This window comes from Lissotriton vulgaris, chromosome 12, assembly GCF_964263255.1.
Source record: "Lissotriton vulgaris chromosome 12, aLisVul1.2, whole genome shotgun sequence".
Lineage (NCBI taxonomy): Eukaryota > Metazoa > Chordata > Amphibia > Caudata > Salamandridae > Lissotriton > Lissotriton vulgaris.
Window position 1 is genome coordinate 712080290 of NC_141700.1, and position 25187 is coordinate 712105476.

Consider the following 25187-nt stretch of genomic DNA (forward strand, 5'->3'; position numbering starts at 1 on the left):
GGCTTAGGTTGTATAGCCGGTGTAGGGCAATGGATCTGTATCAAGTAATGATCAGTCCATGCTAGAGGTGTGTAGCTGGAGATGCAGGCTTCCGTCAGATTGGTAAAAAATGGATCAAGGGTATGACCCCCTGAATGGGTGGGCTGTGCCACCAGCTGAGTCAGCTGGAGCGCCTCAAGATCGGCCACAAAACTGGACACCGTGGGGCTAGCTATATTGTCAAAGTGCAAATTTAAATCTCCAATGATGGAGAAATTGGAGCACCCCGCAGCCAGTTCACTGATGGCATCAGGTAGCGCCGCTCTAAAAGCCACTTCACTCCCTGGGGGCCTATATATCAGTAGCCCTGACAGGGTGAAATTAGGTGTAATAGCTAACTTAAACATTGCACTTCCGCAACCCGGGATTTTTTGACCATGCCACGTACATGAATAGCAGGACTTAACCGCAAGGGCTATTCCTCCGCCTCTAGAAGCTCGGTTCAAAGTGAATACCGAGTATTCCGGCGGGAAGGCCAGGTTGACAACGGCAGAGTCGGCATCCTGCAGCCAGGTCTCCGTCAGGCAAAATACGTCAGGAGCATCCTTATCTAGCAGATCGGAGATATCTAGATGGTGCCTGACAAGCGACCTAGTGTTCAAGTTCCAGATGCTGATATAAGATTGTGGACTAATGGCCACAGCGAGATCATCCCTACAGTCCCTACTTACGGGGGCAGAAAGTGTGAAACATCCGCATCCACACGTAAAAAGGCCGCATAAGGGATCCACACGAGGCGCAGTAAAAGTCACCCCGGACCGGTTGATGGCAGCTAGGCTGTCTCTGGTGTAACACAGCATGGTAAACAGGAGAACGGCCAGGAGAGGGGTCAGAGTCCAGCCACGTCCAGCGCGTCCTGTCGCGGACGGGCGCAGACGGGCAGGACTCTGGCACGACTCCGGCCACGCGAGGACGCGCCCGCTCCGCGATCCCGCTACGCTGGGGCGGAGCATTAAGTAGGCGTCCCCTCGCTGGCTCATGCGCAGTCAAGCGCTGGCGGAAGGAAGCTGCTCTGCCCCTCTCTAAGATGGCGCCCACCCCAGGAACCAAGCCCGCCAAGCGGCGGTGAAGGGACACAATTTACGGTGCAGGTGAGGGGGAATTTTAAAAATGAGCCCAGCAGTCTGCTAAGCGCTAACCCGCAACACAAATCACATACAAAATGCAAATTTTAAACATGGTAAGAATGTCAATGCAAAGATTTCACATCATAAATACCAGTTTAACAACTAAATACTGCAACAGGAACTGAAAAATAATCAGTCAACCTTTACAAAAATCCTTTGACTGCCTGGGAACACGTGAACAGAATCTTAGTAACTTGATCCGTTTGTGCTGTAAACAATTTGTTTGTTAAAATCTGCAAATTAAGCAGCAGATGATTGATAATGAGGCAAATTCAGCAAGCCAATAATCACGTGGAAAACGCAGCAACTGCAGAATTGCATAAATCCAGTGGCCTTACTTTCATCCTGATTACAGAGGTTGTCTATAGGTATGTCATTGTGGCATCAAGGATACTGATGTATTTAACATAGTCTCACACACAAATGGCAATGCTCATAGGTTAACACCTGGCTGAGTGAATTGGTCTATCCTGAAGTGGTTTGTGTTTTTGCTGCACTCAAATGCCAACAGGTCTTTTTAAATGTTCACTACTCTTGAAGTCGAACCACCCTCTCCCATAATAAAGTTGTAGACGTTTTGGGGATGTGAAGACCGCATCTGCCACACTTGAAAATCAGCAGACTGGGTCGGACTGTGATGTTAGAAGCTGGGAGGAGGTGCACAGTGGCTCTGCACTGAAGTCTTTGAAAGTGCTTAGGAGCACACACATTTTGAGGGGCTATTATGTAGGATGTTTAGTAGTATGTGGCAGTGGGGCGAGGTTAGAAACATGCGTAATACCTATATAGGAACACTAGCAGCCCGCCCCAGCGTTGTCAGGGGCAGATGGGGGTGGGGGCAGCATTTCAGGCTTGCGTGCACTCCCTCCCGCCATGACATTGTCTGTGTCCCGGACAATGTTGTGGCGGGCGGGGGCCTGGGCGGGAGTGCACGCAAACCTGAAATGCTTCCCCCAGACCATGAGCCTTACCGCAGTTGTTCCGGGCCAACGTCCCGCACCGGCTCCCTCCCCTCCCGTGTCCCAGAGCCTTACCTGAGCCGCCGCTCCTCCCCGAGCTCCTCACTTCACCTCCGCTCCTCATCGCAAGCCTGAAATGCTGCCCCCAGACCCTGAGACTTACCGCAGTTGTTCCGGGCCCACCTCCCACACCGGCTCCATCCCGTCCCGTTCCCAGAGCCTTACCTGAGCCGCCGCTCCTCCCGAGCTCCTCACTTCACCGCCGCTCCTCCTCGTCATCGCGTACGTTGCGGTCAGCACTACGTCGTGGCCGTCAGCGTCGCGGCCGGCGCTACTTTCAGGGCACTACTTTTTTTTTAAGTTATATTTTTAAATTTACGTTTTTTTTTTTTTCTATAGCCTATGTCCATCTGCACACCCTGAGGATTACAACAACGTATTGGGTGTGTGGATTGGCGCTGTGGTTCCCGAGTTTACCTTGCCAAAAGGTTTGTGTTCTCTCTTTATAATAGTAGTATAGATTTAAGATGGACGAATTCGAGGCAATTAAGTGTCTCTCAAAGTGTGATGCATAACATAGAAATCCTATAAGCACGGCGAAACTATAAAGCAAGATTAAAACTTTGTGTTTCTGACATACATTCTTGACAAATGCCTGGCTGGCTTGATGATTGTCATGTGCTTTATGAACCAGTTGGACCATCTTTCCCTTAAGGTTCATCTATATCTGACCAGATCAGCTAGGGGATGAGTTGAAAATTTTATGTTGTGGCTGTATTACGGATCCAACCACTAGATGGCGGACTAATCACCAGCATCTGCATTCAGAAACAATTTACGCTGCAAAACTCAAACCCTGGATATTTGTTGAATAAAAAGTTTGCCTTGGGAAATAAAAAGGTGCATACATTGAATACTTACATAAAAAGAGGTTTTAGGGCATTTAAAGTGTGCTGGAGATGCCATCTGTGCACCAAAATTCCCCCTCTACTAAAGGGAGTGTAGTTAACAGTCCGCTGTGGAAACCTATGATGTATGCCCAATTGTATAGGTTACTGCTGTGTGAAAGTTTTTAAGAATTGTTTCCTTAAATATATACATAAAACTAATTCTGTCGAAGTACATACCTTTAATCCATTATCTTTTGAAAATGCTCCCAACTTTTCCAGAACTTGGTGGGTATTCCCATGAAAATGTCAATTTAGTTTTGTCCGTGGTTTATTCTGACATTGAAACAAGTATGACATCAACTATATATTTATAGATCTCTATGTACATAAATAAAATCTCAAAACTCAATTTTTCCTCCAGTTCAATAAAGGAAGGTCGTTGAATTAGTGCTCATTTAAGGAAAGACATATATTATATGTATAAAAAATAAATCTGAAGCGAACAAGTACAGATACTGTACACACAAATGAATTGTCTTAGAGATTTGGCTTAGGGCCAGGGTCTCCATATGGTTTGCAGTAAGGGATTATCTTTCTGCCATGCCAACTGTTCTTGATCAGAACTTTGCTCTGTGCAGTATGCTGGACAGGACCTGGGGTCAGGCGTCACAGGAAGCTGGTCATTCCGGGACAGACATATGGAAGAACATGGCTGTAGATGCTCAAAGATGCTGTTTGGAGACTGAGAAGCTCCTGGCACAACGTGTAGCTCTGAAAGTTTGGCTAGTACATGCTCTTGGAAGAGTTGACTATAAAAGGCTCCTGGAGGGTCATGGGGTGACCACGTATGGTAATTTTCGGGACTTATTAGCAACAAGCCAAGATCTGTTGCTCTCCAGGAGTTTGCTTGGACACACATCTGCAGATTGTCGAGAGGCTTATTCTCGTCTGACGGGTGAACTTTAGCAATGAAGTTTGCCAGACGTTGTTCGCAGTCCTTGTATCCCGAGAGGTAGTGCCTTCTGTATGTAGCATCTAGACTGCCAGATACATTTCCTAAAAGAGAGTTGATATAAAGATGATTGTAAAGTGGGTCAGCACATTACAGCATAAATACAGCATTTATGGTGAATAGATCTTAAAATGGCAATAAAGTTGTACCATCTTTCATCATTTGTGTTCTGTTCTTCAAGTACTGGACTGCTGTCTCCAAAATCTCTACTTTTTCTATCTTCGGGTTTTGAAATTTCTGGGAAAACAAAATGAAGATTGAGTAATGGAAAATTGTCACATTTTTGACCTTCCCTTCATCTCACTGGATGATGTAATAATTTCCCCTTTCAGATACTTGCTGGAAATGTGCCATTACTTTAAAGGTGTTTAAAAAAAATTAGAGCAATTCAATATACCAGACCTGGGTACAATTATATAATATGAAACAAAGGTTCTTCTAACTGGATTTACAGCGATCCAAATTTACATACGTATTGATTTGCAGACACAGAATGAAATATTTATTTGAATAGCTGCTGTGTTAACAGAATATATAGTTTAATTACTTGCCAAAAGGAACTGTAGAACAGACCTTGTTTACTAGCTTTGGCCAGTAATGGATGTACTATGTTGCTGTTGTCTACAAGTACAGTTGTAGGTGGCTTTACTGCTTAGACCTGTGTCAAGATTTTTTCGACTTAGGGGTTTCCCTTGATTATTCATTCAGTGCTCAACCAATTGGATACAGCCTAGCCAGGGACCTTTTGGCCCATAAGTAAAATATATAAGTAAGTAGCTGTTTATTGTACAATTAATTAAGACATTACAACACATCAACAGTATCATTAAAAGTGGTGAATTATACAAATAATCAAAAGGGAAACTTAAAACCTGCAAAAGTAATGAATTTCTAAAATTGATTTCATTTTAATCTTCCTGTATGCCCACTAAGGTCTCTTTGTTTAACAAAGGTGTTGATTAAACCACATAAATATGTCCTGATGTTGGATGACACCATGGGGTTTGCAACAGACACATGTCATTGATGCTTGAAATAATGGACATTGTTGTGATAGTTATAGGTTCTATAATACACATTGCAATGCCTGCCATTGTTATGAACTATTGGTGCTGAAGATACTGAAACATAGCTTCTAGAGAGGGACAGGCACACACTTGTGTTGCGAATGATTTTATTTGTGGTAAAGGAAATGTTTGTTGTACTGTGATCCATCTGACTCTATTAATGTATCCATTAAAGTCACCCTTTTTAGTAGTCATAACCTCTTTCTTTTTGATTGAATGAGATGTTTTTAATGCTAAACAAGTTGTTTCATGATAATTAATGTGGTATGGTGACATAATACGATGGTGTGAATAACATGCATTCAAATCAAAATAACTCTTAGCTCTCCCCATAAAAATGTGGGAAATGTGTTACCTCCTACCTTGGGAGAAAATGTATAGAAACCCCAAAAATGTGAAGAGGACAACAGCCATAGATTTTTAGGAACACTGCCAACAATAACATTTTTGGAGTTTGCACCAGGTGGGAAATTCTGCACACAGAAATTTGCCACAAATGTACATCAGCACATTTCAGTTTTATTTTGTACATAAGGGAAATATTTTTCCTATGGATGGACCCTTCTCACAAATTCCTATCAAAATTGAAAATACAGTTACTCTTACTTTTGACACAAGTAAATGTGAGAGCATTTCCACAATGAAAAAGCAAGAGATATGTGAATATTCACAATCTCCCACTATTGCAGATAGGATCTTGCTGGAGTGCATACACAAACATTTTCCTAACCCTACCTTTGTGAATGGGGAAATTCAGTAATGAGCCTCTAGTCATCTGACAAAGGGGATGCCAGCAATGCACAGCTGGGTGTACATCATAAGCTGAATCACAATTATAAATCTATTAATTTTTTGACTATTCAGTTGAATGATCTGTTTTTCAAGACATTCAAAATCACTTTGGAAGTGGATTTCGCTTTTCGATTACATTCATATATCAATATAAATAATTTGTGTTCACATGGTACAGACTCATAAAGCATTTTAGATAGATGTACCCTTCATTGGAGGAAAGGTTGTGTATTAATCTAGAATCTAATAGAAAAATACTCTGTTAAACAGAGGAGACAAATGAGACACAACAAGGAATAAATGTTGTATGTGATCATGCACAGTTGATCTCTGTGAAGAAGCAATCTATATACAGTAGTGGAGAGAATCAAGGTCACAGTGGTTAGTTGCATGTTTGCCCAAATAAAAAATAAAAATAAAAAAATGAAGTTGTTGAAAGAGGTCAGAACATAAGTAATTTGAAAGAGTGTGCAACATTAAGTAAAGTGGTTTAAGATCAGTGGGTTACAACCACACTATAGAGTTGAGAAGGCTTTAACAAGTGTACATGTATAGAAGTGCAGAGCACTGGCACTTTCTTGCCTTCAATGTGAACATGTAACTCTTAGCTGAAACTGCATGGCGGAAAGCCTGAACATGGTCAGTGTTGGCATGTGCCCAGCAGATATCAACATATATCTGAAAGGCATGGAAAGTTAATGCCTCTGGTCACAAGGTGCTAATCCAACTAGAAAGAAAACAAGAAACATGATACTACATTGGGCGATGTGAATCTGGAGGCAACAAGTTACTGGAAGAAAAGCAGCAGCCATGTTGGAGCATGTGCAAAAGAGTGAGGGAAATATATACAAACTTTATTGAGGAAGATAATGAAACTTATTGAAAAGTAAAGAACGGACGAAGCTTATTAGTTTGCTGTGATGACACAACCATGTCAAAGGATACTATATTCCCAGTTATGAATGCATCAGTAGGAGTGTATATAAACATCCATCCAATGGTAACAGGTGACAGGTCAACCGTTTACAAACAAACTTGACATTTCCATGCGGTCATTGAGCCCATCTGGGTGAGGAGCGCCCATAAGCCTAGTCCTATATATATCCATCTGCAGCAGTAATTGTATATGTTATTGTCTGGGGAAAATGTGTGTGTTTGCAGTATTTGAATGCGCAATTGTAAAATGTTGTGTTTGCATTCTGTGAAATGGGTTAACAATGTGTATTTTTAATGGTTTTTACATATGTTATTCTTGTGTTCGGAACTACATATTTTACGTTTTTCCTCTGTTTTGCCTATATATAAAAGTCCCAAGAAGGCATTTTAGAGCATAATTGCAATAGCTGGAGTTACAATTCCTTCCGCACTTAAGTTTTATTTTGTTGCCCTTGTGAGGCTATTTCATATATGCTACCTTATTACATTATTGCAGTGTAAACATTGTCTGAAGGGTGTGGTACCCATGATTTGCGGCTGAGCAGTCACCAGTATCTTTTTTGTCACCAGTTGGTTGATATTTCTGGACCTCTAATAGGCAAATTATAGCTTCTTCCTCTATAGTGTGTCAAGTCTTCTTCTACCTGTAAGATAGTTCTTTGTTTGTTGATTACCTGTTTAATCTTGGCACTTTGTTTTGAAAATTGTGAAAGACTAAGGTGAAACGTGTGAACGTAGCTTCCTTGTTTTGGTTTGCAATTTTGAATTTTAATCAGCTGTCATTTTGGCACTGGTGCAACTGTTAGAAGGTATCTCCGCTGCAAAAATCTTCCTTTGTATCTTTGGAGATGGTAGTGTAGCTTCGTGGTTCTGAAATCATTTGTTTCATTCTAATAAACTGAGAAAATAGTGTTTTTTTAGTGATTCTGGGTGGGAGCTTAGGTGATGCTATGTGGCATATTTGTCAGTTGGTTTTCGGTAAACCATAACCTGTGAGTTTACTTTGGTTCCACTTATGTGCTAACTGAATCTTTAATAATTGTTGGTATGATCCAGTTACAGAATATTGAGTTTTAACTTATTCTCCATGCCAAATGAAATATGTAATCAATACATTTTATATACATGAGTCTTTTGTCCAATGTGTGTTTTTTGTTGTTGTATTTTGTATATAGAAACTCTCTTATCAGTCTAAGTAGCTGTGGTATAGAGAAAATGGAAGTCACTCAAAAAAATGCCTTATAGGCTTTGATTGCTCCTATGTTGAATAATGTCCATTCTATTGCTTACACACTGTCAGCATAGGGGAATGAAGTGAAAAGAGAGTTAACATCTACTTTATAAATCCAGATATTTTGTGAATTGGAAAGCTCAATGGCTGTGAGCTTGATGAAGATCTCATTGATATCTTTCGAGTAGGATTTTGTATTTTGGGCTATGGGTTTCAGAAACTCATATAGTTATATACCTAGGGGGGTGCTTAATGAGGCACATCCTGAGTCAATTGTGTGAAATGGAGGGTTGATCAGATATTTATGTATTTAAGAAAGCACGTGTAGTTTAGGTCTTTTTGGGTTCTCTGTTGTCAAAACAGTTTTTCGTTTTTGTGGTTATGCACTCTAATTCTAGAGCTGTAGTAAGATTACTTTCTATAGTCTTTTAAAAAGCTATTCTGGAATCTTCTTCCAGAGGTATATATGTGTGGTGGTGCCTTGGACATGTTCCGTAACATAACATCTGTAATTATCACTATCCATCACCACTAATCCACCACCTTTTATTGTTCTTTTCAAGAGCGATTCTGCTGTTGTTGACCAAGGATTGTAGGGTACTTGTATCCTGTTCATTGAAATTTGATTGTGTGGTGGTTCGTCCCAGTTGAGTTTATCCAGGTCTTTGTGCAACAAAACCTTAAAGGTATCTAATATTTATGGGTGATGGGTGACACGAATAAGCTTGATGGTTTGAATTCCTTATATAATGTGTCTTCCACAGCTTTATTTACTTTTTCAGTCTTTGGAGAACAAATATTTTAACCCTAGATTTCTTATGAATTTGTACATGGGGACATATGTTTCCAGCCTGTTAGTGTTGCATTTGGCAACATAAGAGGTCCCTTTAGCTAAGTTTTGTTGGGATGGTTCTTGGTATGTTGATAACCAACTCTTCTGATTGCTTCTCAAGTTTCTGTTTTATTTTTCTCCTCCTGGGTTTGAACCTGCTGATGTTTTTTTCTGGTCTGCTGTTTGCTGCTAGACTTGGGAATAAAAAATCTTCCTTGACATTTTGGGAACATTGAGTGCTTCTACATGATCTGTTTTTGTTGCAGGTCTGCCTGGGTTTATTTTTATCACTTTCTTGGAGCACTGCTTTCCTCTAAGGTATAGTTAGATATTGGATTGTTGGTTGGCTGATGTGTGAGCCCAGATCAAGCAACAGCCACAGTCTTTTGTAGGGTGTACCACAAAAAGTCACTAAAGCTTTTGTGAAAATAGCACCAAAAAGAACCAAGAGCCAACTATGGATATCTTGTCGCACTGGACCAGGTAAAAGTCAAGATTTCTGCGATGGAGCATAGGTTGGCTACAGTCAATAGATTAGTTCTGTGGAAAGTTTACTATCTCAGATAGGTGTGAATAGACCCGTTCGAGGGGGCTTCAAGGAGCAGAAAAGTGTCATGAGACGCTGCCAGAGTAGTACGAAGAGCAGGCAGGGCAGCACGGATGGGCATTGGTGTTGGTGGGCCCAATAAGCGTTCGCAGCTGTATCACCAAGAAGCGGCTGCCAGAACCTTACATTGAATGGCAGCATGAGCATCGAGGTTCTGGCACGAACGTGCCGGTCCGCAGTCACGATGAGCCCAAAAACCTCAATATAGCTCTCAGAGGCCACACCAAGGGCCCAGTACCTGTGGGATACCACTCGAGGGTCAGAAATTCACTTTAGCTGGGTCCATGGGCTTGTGCAGGATGTTGAAGAGTATATTATGTCCCAGAGGCTCAGATCAGCAGGCCAGCAGACTAGTACTTGGAGTCACTCTGATAGCCCTGGGTTCAGGATAAATTTGCAGGTCCAGTTATTCCCTGGCAAGAGGGCAGCAGGGCAGAAAGGGAACAGGTCAGCAGTCCAGCAAAGTGTCAGTCCTTTCAGTAGCACAGTAGTCATCCTTACTGGCAGAGTATCCATAGGTCCAGAAGTGTACTGAAGAGTTGGTGTCTGAGGTCTCAATTTTATACACTGGTGCCCTCCTTCTGGAAGGGAGGGAAGCTTCTAGACAGTCTTTAAAGTGAATGGAATTTGCTGGCTTCCCTTCCCTGGCTCCAAGCTGACCTCAGTTACAATGTGTAGGTCTTAAGTACTTTGTGTGAGGGTAGAGGACTCCCGATTTATTTGCAATTAGGGCTGTGCTCAGCTCCATCTCCTCATCCTGCTTACAGATGGCCCATTAAGGCACACCTAATCCCTCTATTGTGTCACTGTCTGGGAGAAATTTCAAATTCTGTCAGTTACACCCAGTCATGTCACCCATGCAGGCTACAGGTGCAATAGGGCTAAGGGCATAAAAAAATGCCAACTCTTAAAAATTTCCCAAGCGTTAATTAGAACACGTCTATTGAAATAAATTAGGTTCAGGCCCTCTCCCTGTTGTTTGACATATTAATACGGCCCTGCCAGAAACCTAGCCTCCTGGGCCTAACTCCCTTTGCTAACCAACTCTTTAAAATGGGCATCTTTATAATTCTAATTATAAACCCGACTTTACCATTATGAAAAAAAAGTGACTAATCAGAAGCAATACTAAATACATAATGAGTGGAAAGAACCACTAGACAAAGTGGTAACCCTTGCAGTGCAGCCACTGCACGTAGGATATGTATGAAGAACAAGGGGACCCCAGTAGTAAGACCAGTGGTAGTATATATGGTTGAAAGAAACAATGGTCTAAGGGAGGCCTAAAAGGTCCTCAGGTAGTCTAGGCTACTATTTAATGAGCACAGTTTTTAATCTGAAGGAACACTTTCATGGGGAGTCCAAGCGGGCCTCTGTAAGCAATGTATGAAGGGGCACAGGGCTTTTTGGAATGATATCAAATTTATTAACAACATAAATGGAGTCATTCAATTATTTACGATCATAGTTCTAGTGCTCACACGAAAAAAAGTGAGTGTGCATGAAGTGAAAGGTGCTTAGTGACATTTAACACTTTACGTTGCCTTGACAACAAAATTCAAAACTAGTAGCATTTAATTTACAGGCTCTGGATATATGGTATACCGCTCAACAAGCGACGTACAAGTAAATAAAATGTGTCAATTGGGTATAAGCCAATTAAACCATGTTTAAAGCAGAGAACGTAAGCAGTGGTAAATGCATGGATCCACGGAGCCTCGAGAGAGCAAGTCAAGTTTTCGGTATGGGAGTAGCCTTCCACTCCTCAAACGACTCATGAGGCCCAGTGACAGTCTCTTATCATGATTTGTTAGATTTAAACAGACCGATTAGGTGCTGTATAAACGTTAATTTCTATATATTTGTTTATCACTATATTTGAGTTGAATAGAAGATTAGGAGTGGGGGGCATTCTTTCTCCTTTGAGGTCCTAAAGAAAAGGGGTAGGGCTTAAAACTAGTCGACCAACCAGGGAAAAAGCAGGAAATTGTACCTCGAACATTTCCCATTTGTCCTCAGATTTTAGCATATCAACTAGGAGAGTAAAATAAAGTGTTTTAAGTTTTTACACATAGTCTTAACCCACTCCATCTCTAGAAGCATCATAGGCGTATGGGTGTACAGGAACACCCCTTTTTTCTTTAAAGTGCTCCCGTGTCTCCGTAGGTAGCAGCATGCCCCTGTCCGTAGAGGGCAGGGATGAACCCTATGATGAAGCATGCCACCAAGGAGCAACACAGGTGGGTGAGGTTTATTTGAAAGAAAAGCTTTTCTTTCCTTTCAGTCCTAACAAGAGGTTCACTTTTCCTTCTTTGACAATAGGGATTCTCTTTTAGTTATTTGGTAGACTCGTGGAGGACAAGTCCCAATTTCTCCTACCTTCAATCTCCCCTCTTTTTATGTGATATGAAAACTGCATAGAGTCATAGGCCAATAAAAATAAATCCTGCAAAAAGTGTTGGGGGAAAGGGCAAAAGGTTTGGGGGTGAACCAGCAGAAAGGGCCAGGCCCAACAGGTCTCATTGATCGTGTTCCCATTGTTGCTATTCTTAAGTATACCTCAGCCTACATGTGTACCTCATCCAATTTGGTGTTTTGTTTGAATATTTGAATGTTTTTGTTTATTTCTTTTGCGTATATTATGAACAGCTATTAACCTCCTCCAAGTTCATTTTGGCTTTCTGGTGTTCAAAATCTTTTTAGAAATGTTGGTTTTAATTTGCATGATTTCTTCCTCTAGTTCACTGATGACTCTAGAAAGTTCTTTCACTATCAGTAGAATGAAGTCCAAAGAGCATTTGTTAAGCATAGAATACCACCTCTCAACAATTGTTTTGCATAGTGTAGGTTTCAGGTCTACTTGTAGACCCTGTGGGATACTTTTAGCCATGTGATACAAAATAAGTGTTGTAACGTGTAATCTTTTATTAATTTCCTGGCACATTATATATTCCAATTGGTGTAGGTTTTGTTGTACATTGCCAGTGAGACTTGTGTTTTATTTGATGTGTCTGATCAGGAAAGCACTTAAAATGTGGTTTTTCAAACTGTAAGCATTTATTTCTCCTTGTCCCATTGTAGAGTTTCTCACTACTTCCCTTCTGTATTGGCAGTGCCTAGACACTTCCAGGCATTATTGTGCTTTATAAGGATTATGTTACTTACCCTGTAAGCATCTGTTTGTGGCATGCAGTGCTGTGGATTTTCATGCTCCGCATACTCATGCCATCTAGTGTTGGATCTGGATGTGTGCAAGCTGTTCTTTGTAGAAGCCTCTCAAGTTACGAGGTAAAGTGACTCCATTCGGTAATATTACACAAGAGCATTGACGCCATTGTTTCCCCACACTTGGATGAGAATGGAGTGTGTGTAAGTGTTAGTAAAAAGATGACTGTGCATATGATAGTGTATGAATAGTTTCTTACCTGTCGGTGTAGTTTTGCAGCTTGAGGATCTTTCTGGATTCACTATGCTGTGCATTATTCCGCGGTCTTGTGGTTGGGTCCGGAATCGTAGTCTTTTCTTTGTTTTAAAAAAAAAAAAAAATAAATTGTAGCCCAGGTGGGTGTCGACGTCCCACCCTTTGGTGTATTTCCGGTGACATCGGCAGGCTTCCTGCGGAAGCTCCCACTCTTGGGCGCCATCTTCGGATTATTTTTTCTCGTGTTCGTTCTGTTACCGAAGTTATGGCAATGTTCAACTAAATTATTCACCGCTTTAACCTCTAAGGTATGTTTTTCCAAGTATTGTCTTTGTTTAAACCCCCTTTTCTCTCCAGCCTCATCTTTCTGGCGGAGGTGGGTGGGTTTGCTAGTGAATCCAGAAAGATCTTCAAGCTGCAAAACTACACCGAAGATAAGAAACTATTTGTTTTGCAGCATGAATCTTTCTGGATTCACTATGCTGTGCATAGACCGTGTAGCGGTTTCTTATGTTTGTGGCGGCTGGGTGGAAGATGAGCGTTGGTTATTGAATATGTGCTGAAGCACCTTTTGTCCGACTTGTGCTTCCTTGTTCATCTGTATATCCACACAGTAGTGCTTCGTGAAAGTGTGCACTGAAGCCCAGGTTGCCGCCAGGCATATGTCCTGAATGGGTGGGTTAGCTAGGAACAGGGCCGGACTGAGACCAGCAACCAGCCCTGGCAGGTTGCTTCTCCACCGGCCCTGGTAACGGGAGGGGAGGGGGTTATCACCCGCAAAGCACTGCTACCGCTTTTCTTACAGAGGGACGATTTTGCAGCGCTGCTACAAAACCAGCACTCTGTAAGAAAAGCGGCCCCCTGCGGCCACAAAAACGGCCCCCACCCCTCCAGCCCACCGGGGAAATGCCCGGTGCCCGCAAATGCCAGTCCGGCCCTGGCTAGGAAGGCTATTGGAGCCCCCTTTTTCCTGGTAGAGTGGGCACGTGTCCATCCTTCCAGTTCTTGACCTGCCTGATTGTGGCAGAACTGTATTGTTTGTGCGATCCATCTCGCAATTGTTCCTTTAGTTACTGGTTTCCCCATGAAACTCTTTGCGAAGGACACAAAGAACTGCTTTGTCTTCCTTTGTTCTCTAAATGTAGTGCATGACCGCCCTTCTGGCGTCTAGGGTGTACAGAGCTCGTTCAGCGCTTGTGGCTGGTTTCTGGAAGAAACTAGGTATTTGTATGGTCTGGTTCATGTGGAACCTTGACACCACCTTTGGCATGAAGTGTGGGCCGTCCTCATTACCACCCTATCATTGTGAATCTGTATGTAGGGTTCCTGTAGCGTTGGTGCCTGTAGCTCACTTACTCTGCGCAGTGAGGTGATTGCCGCCAGGAAAGCTGTTTTCTTGGTCAGCATCTCTAGGGATGCCCTATGTATTGGCTCAAAAGGGTGTTTCATGAGCTCCGTTAGGACTAGGTTAAGGTTCCATGCAGGTGGCGGCACCCGCTTTGGTGGTGCCATCCTCTTTGCCCCTTCCAGGAATCTCTTAATCACTTGTGATGTGAAGAAACTCCTACAAGTTTCTCCTCTTGTGTAAGCGACTATTGCTGCCTAGTGAACTCTCAATGAGGATGAGCTTAGGTTCTTGTCGAGCAGGTGTCTGAGGTATCTTAGCACTGTTGAGTCCTTTTGCATCTTGTGAAGTTTTTCTCTCCTGCACCACAGTGTAAATCTCTTCCATTTTGATACATAGCACCTTCGTGCCTCCCGAAGTACCCTTAGGGTGCTCTCTGGCAGTTTCAGATGCGCAAACTCTATGTCCTCAGGAGCCATGCTACTAAGCTCAGGCTCTCTGGCTCTGGGTGTAGCACCTCTCCGTTTTGCATGGAGAGTAGGTCTTTCCTTCTCCTGAATCTGTGGGGTGCACTCTGTGTCATCTCCATGAGCTGCGAGTACCATGTCCATTACCACCCCCTTTTGTACCGCTTTTGACCGCCATAAGTGTGGCAGGGTATGCTCAGACGTGAGTCCCTTGCTCACTTTGCCACTGGATTCAAGCAAGCCGGGCTGAAGACGGCTGGAATGCCAGAAACCGGTCCTCGGAAGTTTGTTTCCGGTCCAGGAAAGGCATGGCTTGGCAGTTCGGGCTGGACTGTTCCCATGAGGCACAGGGTCAGACTGATTTGCATATAGCCATGTCTGAACTGGGGTGGCAGAGTGGGCTAAAGAACGGTGATGGATTAAACCCAGATCTTTTGACTGGGTGTAAGTGTTTGATTGGTTCAGATGCTCCGTCCATTACCACCCCCTTTTGTACCGCGAGTACCATGTCTGCCTGGCCCACTGCGGTGCGACCAGTGTCCAGTGTTTTCCATCTCGGCCTCGAGGCGTCTCTTCTTTTTTTCCATTTCGGCAGCATGTTCTGCGTCTAATGGTTCTGCTGGTCTTTTTGGAGGAAAGCTCGGCGCCGGGCCGACTTTCGGCGTCTAAGGTTTCGGTGTCGAGCTGACCTTCGGGTCCTTCGTCGTCGCCGAAATTTTCTTCGGGTCTTTTTCCTTCGGAAGTTTTTCGACGGCTTTGGCTGTTCTTCGGCGCTGGGGACTCCTTCTCAGAGGATCCGCTGGGCCTGGGTTTTTCTGCGGACGCCAAGGTTTTGGGCGTCGGCGCTTTCGAGGCTTTCCCCTCGATCTTTCGAGACTCTGGGTCTCTCGGGGCTCTAGGCGCCGTAGAGTCTCCTACCTTTCCAGGAGTCTTCTTAATATCGGTCTCTACGACCATGTAGCCGTTGTCTTCGGCGGCGTTGTTGTCCTCTTTGTCCGATGATAACCCCAGGTCTCGAAGGGACGGTGGTTGGCCCTTGCCCTGCATGCTGGCGTTGGCTACCCTCTGTCTCGCTCGAATTCGCAGAGTCTTCGGCGTGAAGGCGGAGCAGGCGATACAATCCTTGCTCTCGTGGTCGACCGGTAGGCAAAGGTTGCAAACCTGGTGGTCAACCTGAGCGAGAGGGACACACTTTCCTGGTCAAAGTTTCCCAGTACTAGCTTTTTTGGGGTTGAGTTACGCAGAGTCCCCACGAGGTCACATTCTTTTATTTTCTTCCACCCACGCAGGACTTTCCAATCTGGGAGGGGGGTGGCAGTCTCGGCTGAACTCTGGCTTCCAGGTTGTGTTGAGCGTGTCCTCTTCCCTCCCGTAGACTACTCGTGGCAATACTTGCTGGGTGAAATCTCCGATATCCAAACTACATACATTAAAGGGGACCCAAGGGCAATTTAATGACCTGCTCTGAATACACGCCCAACAGACATATACCACAAAAAAGTATCAGAGGGTCAAAAGTGTGACAGGCAAATATTGAGGACAGTGAAGGTGTAACGCTCCCACTAGCCATATGACTGGAAAAAAATGGTGTTAAAAGTGCCAGATCAAGATCGGTGTCTGGTCTCTGGCACCCATCAGTCACCACTCGGAACCGCCCTTCATCATTTGGGGCTCCGAGGACCAACACTGTACTAGATCTTGTTTCTCTAGCAGAAAGGAATTGGCCTTTCTGTTAGTCAGTATACGTTGGTATTAGGGTCAGAAACGTGTGTGTTGGTAGAGTAACTGACGGGGTAAAAAGAGTGTGCAGTGCAAGGGAAATACCAAGAAAGTAAAGAGGGTGAATAAAATTGGTTTAAGGAGCAACAAAATAATTTTAATAGGGTATAGCTCCTAACACCAATGTTAAAAAATAGCCAAGACAGGGAAAACTAATGAACTGTCTAGTGATGTAACGTGGTCGACATGTTTCAGCAAATCCGGCCAATAGCCTTGCTTTCTTTAGGACCTTAGATATACCGCTACTGCAAACAGAAATAACCCAAATGTGACAGAAGTGTTTAAAAGTGAGTGAAATATAGTACTGGAACAACATTGATATTTAGATGTCACCTGAACCTCTAGGTATGTCTGTTCCAAGTCTTCTCACACAGTCAGCGATGGACTGAAATAAAAATGCATGGCATGAGCATATCCCTCAGCACCTGTCCAAAATAAGCCTTCTTATTGCACCTGTTGCAATCATCAACATAGGTGAAGTTCATGTCTCAAGGATCCGAACAAACACACTGAACGAACTAGTGTATAACAATTGTAGTAGAAATTGAAACTTTTCAAGTTTCACAAATACTTCTTACCTGGTTAGTAAGAAGTATAGACCTCACCCCACCTGGCTGCGGCTCAGGACTTTAGTGAAGCACCGCTCTGTAAAAGGTGAATAAATTCAAATTCTAGAATCACCCACCATAAAGTGCCAGCAACAGATCTATATGAGCTGTAAAATACTGTCCTCAGTGTATAACCAAGGCATGTACGCATTCTAGCAAAGTATAAGGGGCGGTATCTAGAATGTTGTATCCGCTTTCAATGCAGGGTTAATGGAATAGTGATTGTAAATCATCCGCTGACACAATACTGTTGTGAGCGCACATTGATGTACAAATCCTTCCAATACACTCATAGTCTGAAATCGTTATATTGAATTTCAAGGAAGCTGCTCGAACCGGGAGTGCAAAGGAGCCCCACTTACGAAACTGCTTCCATTCGAGTAGTACCGTATCGCATGCCTCGCGGTGAAGAAACGAAGCAAAGCAGACTCGAAAAAACTGCTCTACAAAGGAACGTGTGCTACAGTTGCATTGTATCGACAGACAAACACCAAATGCACTCACCTAACCTTCTGTACTCCTAAGCGGCATCTGTGCCGTCTGGGGAGGTACCTGCGGTTTGTTTTGGTTGGTTTTATCATGCTATCCCCGATTGGTTGGAACGGTCACGTGACGCGCCAATGGTCTACGTCAGGTGTACATGATGTTCCAGGCAATATGAGTGGCTGAGCCTACGGGCAGGTAATCCAATGCCGCGCTAGCTCGATGTTGTTATGGTGAAAAGTAAACAACATGTGCTAGACAGTCGGCAAAGTTGCCCATTCGGTTTCCGCGATGGAGACTTATTTCAAAGCCTGAAACACAAGTGATGTGATCTGACTGAGCCCAAGAGCTAGCGCCAAAGTCATGGTGAGATATAAATACAATACATAAACGAAGTGCAGAATTACCAATCTGGCTAAGGCAGAGGAAACTTATATCGATGCCCAAATATAGAATCATGTGATACATGTCATGATACTAAGCCCAACGGCTAGCATTCAAGCCAATGATTTCAGCACAATAATAGAAAATTGTTGGCTAGATCTATGTGCTAGGTAGGGTTTTATAACAGAAGCTCATGACCACATATATCCTTTGTACATCTCTCAGAAGGAGTAAGTTTCAAAACGAGGACCAGGGAATGTCATCATTTAACCCTGTTCGATCGGTGCCAAGTTTCAACACCCATTTCTGTTCTTTCTTATGAAGGAAATCACTCACGTTGGTGATGTGAGAGGGAATGAACGGTTTCTCCAAGACTGTCCATTTAAAAGACGTGGGTGAGTGATTTTGAGTGATAAAATGGGTAGTGAGTTTGGTGGCCTGTCTCTTACAGTTGATGGTACTTCTGTGTTCAGATAGCCTCACCTTGATCTTCCGGGTGGTCATCCCCACATACCTAAGCCCACAGGGACAGGTGATAAGATAGATTAATTTGTCACTATTACAGTTCGTGAACCTCACCTGTCTCCAGGGCCTAGAAGTCCCGATGTCGACCTCTGTGGTTTTGGACGTTTGGGCACATGATTGACATGCGCCACAGGGGTGGTGGCCAGACACTGGGGGTAGATCCCAAAGGGTACCTACCGCTCTAGGAGTCTCATCAAGAGGTCTGGTGTGTACCATTCTGTCCCGCAAATTGGGTCCTCTCTTAAAAGAGAACAACGGTTGTAGGATAGAGTGGGGTCCTGAATTTAAGATTGACCAACGTTTCTTTACTGCTTTTTTGATACTATGGGACAATGTACCAAAAGTATGTACAAAGGTCAGCCTTTCAAGAGGTGCTTTTGGAGTGGTAGATTCCAACAATGCTGCTCGGTTGTTGTTGCTGGCCCGTTTCATGGCACGGTGTACCAGACGGGGAGGATATTTTCTTTCAACGAGCTGGTCCTTAAGTGCAGTGGAGTGTGTCCTGAAGGCAGTATCCGTGGAACAGTTTCTTTGGACCCGCAGAAACTGCCCAAATGGCAGATTGTCCCGTAAGGACTTAGGATGGTGACTGTCGTATAACAACAGGGAGTTTCTGGACATAGGCTTTCTATACAATTCGGACTGTAATCCCGCGGCAGTGGCCTTAATCATCAGATCAAGAAAAGCCAAGCTGTTATCGCCAATCTCTATGGTAAAGCGTAAAAAAGCATTTCTGCTGTTCAGCCATCCCAAGAAGTCCTGGCAACTGTCTCTGGAGCCCCGCCATATCACCAATATATCGTCGATATATCGTTTCCAAGTTCTTATTTGTTCAAAGTATGGGTTGGACTCATTCAGGACAAACCGTTGTTCGAAGTAGTGTACGTAGAGGTTTGCCAAGCTGGGGGCATAAACGCTCCCCATACTGGTTCCAGACACTTGTAGGTATATGTTGTCTTCGAACTTGAAGAAATTTTTCTTCATGGCTAAGGTAGCACAGGCCATAATAAAATGTACCGGAGTGATGGTGTCTCTCTCGGTGGTGTCAAGTAGGGAATGAATGACTTCCAGGGTTTCGTCCTGAGGTATGGAGGTGTATAGGGCCTCTACATCAAACGAGACCAGCAGGTCAGTAGTGATGTCAAAGTTCAGGTCCGGCAGTAGACGTAAGACGTCAGTGGTGTCTTTAAGGTAGGTGGGCATTGTTTGGACCATAGGACATAGAAAGTGGTCAACAAACGTGGACAGGGGTTCTAAAATAGACCCAATGCCCGAGATGATAGGTCTACCTGGTGGCAGGCGTTTCTCCTTGTGCACTTTCGGTAAAATGTAGAAGTAAGGGGTCACTGGATGTTCAGTGTTAAGGAATCTGGCCTCTGACTCAGTTACCCATCCTTCATTAAGTGCCTCTTCTGTCATATTTCGAATCGTCCTTTGTAGGTCTGCCGTGGGATCCTGGTCCAAGAGGCGATAAGATCTTACATCGCTCAGTTGCCGAAGGCATTCGGCTCTGTACGTCTCAGTGTCGAGGATGACGATTGCCCCGCCCTTATCGGCTGGTTTTATAGTTATCGATTTGTCAGCTGATAAAGATTTGAGGGCCTGGTGCTCAGCTTTAGGGAGATTGCAGAATGTTTTATCATCATGTTTGAACAGCTCATCGATGTCCCTTTCAATAGCCTGTTCAAAAGCCAAGACGTTAGCTGGCATAAGATGAGCAGGTGGATTAAAGGTCGATTTGGGTCTTAGTCCAGTGTTGATCATTGCTTCCTCCTGGTCTGATTTCTCTTTATCAATGAAAAAGAAGTGGAGTCGCACCTTTCTGATGAATTTAGCCAGTTCTAATCGGGTTTCGAAATGTTCATTCCGATATGTGGGAACAAAACCCAAGCCTCTATTGAGGGCCGTATGTTCAATCTGGGTGAGAGTACGACTGCTCAGATTGATCACGATGCTGTCTCCGTGGGGTTTGTTCTTTGTTCCTGGCCGTGGTGCTCCGTAAGTTCCGAGTCGAGCTCGTTGTTGGCGGTGAGTTGAACTGCACTTGGGGTTGTGTTGATGTTTTGGCTGTGGTCTGGCCTCTCCTTCTGCCCCGTGATCTGCCGTGGCCATACCCTAAAAAAGGCTGCCCATTAAAGTTGGTGGGGAAGGCAGGTGGAAAATTAGGAGGGAAGGGACCCATAGGTGGTTGAAACGAATTCTGTTGGTTGGGAGGGAAATTAGGAACCCCGTACTGACAAGGGTTCGGTGGCCACCAATGCTGTGGTCCTTGATTGTGTTGGTTGCCCCACCAGAATTGATTAAAGTTCCTCTTGCCTCGACCCCTGCTTGGTCTAAATTGATTTTCACTGCTAGAGTCACTACCGGAGGTGTTGCCATCTGAATCAGAAGTACCATAGTTGGAACTGGTTTTGCGATTATTAGAATTGTAAACGGGCGGAGCATAAGACTCGCTGGTATAAGGATACACCAGTTCAAATTTGAATTTCTCAAGATCCTTCTTGAATTTTTCCATTTTGGTGAATAGGATATGATCCTTGTAATCGCTATTATTTTTATCAGACTCCTCTTTTTTCTTTCGAAAGATTTTGTCAGAGAGGGTAGCCTTGATTTTAGATTCGGTGATCTGAATTTCGACCAAAATGGCATCAGCTGCGGATTTGGAAGTCTTGATAATCAAGATCAGCCAATCCCTCGTGCAACGCCAAGCAATCATTGCCCAACTCTTCAGAAACTCTTTGTCTTTTAGGAATAGCCTGGGGGCATTGGTAACTATAAGCCCAGTAGGGGCACAATCATTGCGTAGATATTGGGCCATAATGGTTCCATGTAAGGCTGTTCTGGTCATGGATTTTTTAAGGCCTAAAAGCTTACCCCATTCCTCTTCACTGGTCACAACTGTTTGGGGTGTGACATCTAGTAAGTCCGGAAAGTCGGCCAAAGCCAACTATAAATCCGCATCGTCAAATGACAGGCCATGGTTTTCTGCCATCGTTGCTAGAAAAAGTGTGCTCAGCAATAGACCGTATCTAGGCACTCCACAGAGCGAATAAATCCACCCAGATGCGGGTGAATTCGGTGTAGTCTATTCAAGATCAGTACATCAACAAACACGGGTCCGCAGTCCAGCGACTGCTCACAAATATCCAAACTACATACATTAAAGGGGACCCAAGGGCAATTTAATGACCTGCTCTGAATACACGCCCAACAGACATATACCACAAAAAAGTATCAGAGGGTCAAAAGTGTGACAGGCAAATATTGAGGACAGTGAAGGTGTAACGCTCCCACTAGCCATATGACTGGAAAAAAATGGTGTTAAAAGTGCCAGATCAAGATCGGTGTCTGGTCTCTGGCACCCATCAGTCACCACTCGGAACCGCCCTTCATCATTTGGGGCTCCGAGGACCAACACTGTACTAGATCTTGTTTCTCTAGCAGAAAGGAATTGGCCTTTCTGTTAGTTAGTATACGTTGGTATTAGGGTCAGAAACGTGTGTGTTGGTAGAGTAACTGACGGGGTAAAAAGAGTGTGCAGTGCAAGGGAAATACCAAGAAAGTAAAGAGGGTGAATAAAATTGGTTTAAGGAGCAACAAAATAATTTTAATAGGGTATAGCTCCTAACACCAATGTTAAAAAATAGCCAAGACAGGGAAAACTAATGAACTGTCTAGTGATGTAACGTGGTCGACATGTTTCAGCAAATCCGGCCAATAGCCTTGCTTTCTTCAGGACCTTAGATATACCGCTACTGCAAACAGAAATAACCCAAATGTGACAGAAGTGTTTAAAAGTGAGTGAAATATAGTACTGGAACAACATTGATATTTAGATGTCACCTGAACCTCTAGGTATGTCTGTTCCAAGTCTTCTCACACAGTCAGCGATGGACTGAAATAAAAATGCATGGCATGAGCATATCCCTCAGCACCTGTCTAAAATAAGCCTTCTCATTGCACCTGTTGCAATCATCAACATAGGTGAAGTTCATGTCTCAAGGATCCGAACAAACACACTGAACGAACTAGTGTATAACAATTGTAGTAGAAATTGAAACTTTTCAAGTTTCACAAAATACTTCTTACCTGGTTAGTAAGAAGTATAGACCTCACCCCACCTGGCTGCGGCTCAGGACTTTAGTGAAGCACCGCTCTGTAAAAGGTGAATAAATTCAAATTCTAGAATCACCCACCATGAAGTGCCAGCAACAGATCTATATGAGCTGTAAAATACTGTCCTCAGTGTATAACCAAGGCATGTACGCATTCTAGCAAAGTATAAGGGGTGGTATCTAGAATGTTGTATCCGCTTTCAATGCAGGGTTAATGGAATAGTGATTGTAAATCAACCGCTGACACAATACTGTTGTGAGCGCACATTGATGTACAAATCTTTCCAATACACTCATAGTCTGAAATCGAGTCTGCCTTGCTTCGTTTCTTCACCGCGAGGCATGCGATACGGTACTACTCGAATGGAAGCAGTTTCGTAAGTGGGGCTCCTTTGCACTCCCGGTTCGAGCAGCTTCCTTGAAATTCAATATAACGATTTCAGACTATGAGTGTATTGGAAGGATTTGTACATCAATGTGCGCTCACAACAGTATTGTGTCAGCGGTTGATTTATAATCACTATTCCATTAACCCTGCATTGAAAGCGGATACAACATTCTAGATACCGCCCCTTATACTTTGCTAGAATGCGTACATGCCTTGGTTATACACTGAGGACAGTATTTTACAGCTCATATAGATCTGTTGCTGGCACTTCATGGTGGGTGATTCTAGAATTTGAATTTATTCACCTTTTACAGAGCGGTGCTTCTCTAAAGTCCTGAGCCGCAGCCAGGTGGGGTGAGGTCTATACTTCTTACTAACCAGGTAAGAAGTATTTTGTGAAACTTGAAAAGTTTCAATTTCTACTACAATTGTTATACACTAGTTCGTTCAGTGTGTTTGTTCGGATCCTTGAGACATGAACTTCACCTATGTTGATGATTGCAACAGGTGCAATAAGAAGGCTTATTTTAGACAGGTGCTGAGGGATATGCTCATGCCATGCATTTTTATTTCAGTCCATCGCTGACTGTGTGAGAAGACTTGGAACAGACATACCTAGAGGTTCAGGTGACATCTAAATATCAATGTTGTTCCAGTACTATATTTCACTCACTTTTAAACACTTCTGTCACATTTGGGTTATTTCTGTTTGCAGTAGCGGTATATCTAAGGTCCTGAAGAAAGCAAGGCTATTGGCCGGATTTGCTGAAACATGTCGACCACGTTACATCACTAGACAGTTCATTAGTTTTCCCTGTCTTGGCTATTTTTTAACATTGGTGTTAGGAGCTATACCCTATTAAAATTATTTTGTTGCTCCTTAAACCAATTTTATTCACCCTCTTTACTTTCTTAGTATTTCCCTTGCACTGCACACTCTTTTTACCCCGTCAGTTACTCTACCAACACACACGTTTCTGACCCTAATACCAACGTATACTGACTAACAGAAAGGCCAATTCCTTTCTGCTAGAGAAACAAGATCTAGTACAGTGTTGGTCCTCGGAGCCCCAAATGATGAAGGGCGGTTCCGAGTGGTGACTGATGGGTGCCAGAGACCAGACACCGATCTTGATCTGGCACTTTTAACACCATTTTTTTCCAGTCATATGGCTAGTGGGAGCGTTACACCTTCACTGTCCTCAATATTTGCCTGTCACACTTTTGAAATCTCCAATAACCTCCATCCATGATCATCAGAGAGTGTTCCTGAATTCTAAAGGGCACTCATCTGCGGGTTTGAGATCAGGAGAGTCTCTTGTATCTTCTCAATAATGTTGTCCAGCTTTTTCACCTCTTGCTCAGAGCATTGTAAATTGTGCTCCAGGATTTCTCTTATGTCGCATTGTGTTCTGTAGAACTTCAGACTTTGAATTTTCTGTATCTATTAGCAACAGTCATAGCTTGGTAAGATCCTGCTGTAGGAGTATTTTCTCCTGGATCTATGCCCGAGAAGAGGCTTCACTGCTGGAGGAGAGCTCCTTCCGCAGCACTTCAGTTTCTGTCTCCATGAGCTGCAGGGAACACTTCAGCTGAGCGATTTCAGAATGCAAATTCTCAACTTTTCCTCTCACCAAGGAGCTGCAAGACAGTCACCTCTTGTTGCTGTACCATAGCCTGTAGCTGCTTCACATTCTGCTGTCGGAAACTGAGCGCCTCACCCAGGTGTATCCAGACCCAAGACTAGATGGCAGGAGTGTGCAGAGCACGTGTATCTACAGCCTCACATGCCATTTAACATATCATTTTCATTTCCTCAGTGTAGGGCTCTTGTACTTCTTCTTGGGTGCATGCCACTGAAAAAGCTTTGCTTTCAGTCAGGAGTGCTATTTCCTCAAATGACATTTTCAGGTGAGTGCAAGAATCTTGTGAACAGAATTGTTATGGAGTGTGTACTGAAGAGTTTCGGAGATGCATTATTGATAATCTAGACCCTAGTTGTTAATGACCCTATTGGCGTGTGCTATTGTGGATGCACTTTCTGTTCATAAGTGCTACTGCAATCTGTGATGAGCCTCTAGTCATCTGACCATGGGGACTTCAATGATGCACAGATGAGTGTAGACTGTAAGCCGATTCCCAATAATCAAATGAATCATTGATAAGTACCAAGATTTTAT

The 25187-nt window shown here is 43.5% G+C and overlaps 1 pseudogene; it reads right to left on the bottom strand.

Moving 5' to 3' along the window:
- Positions 1 to 3565: 3565 nt before the first annotated feature.
- The window catches only part of LOC147678079 (transcription factor HES-7-like), a 116239-nt pseudogene continuing 94617 nt past the window's right edge, over positions 3566 to 25187 (bottom strand).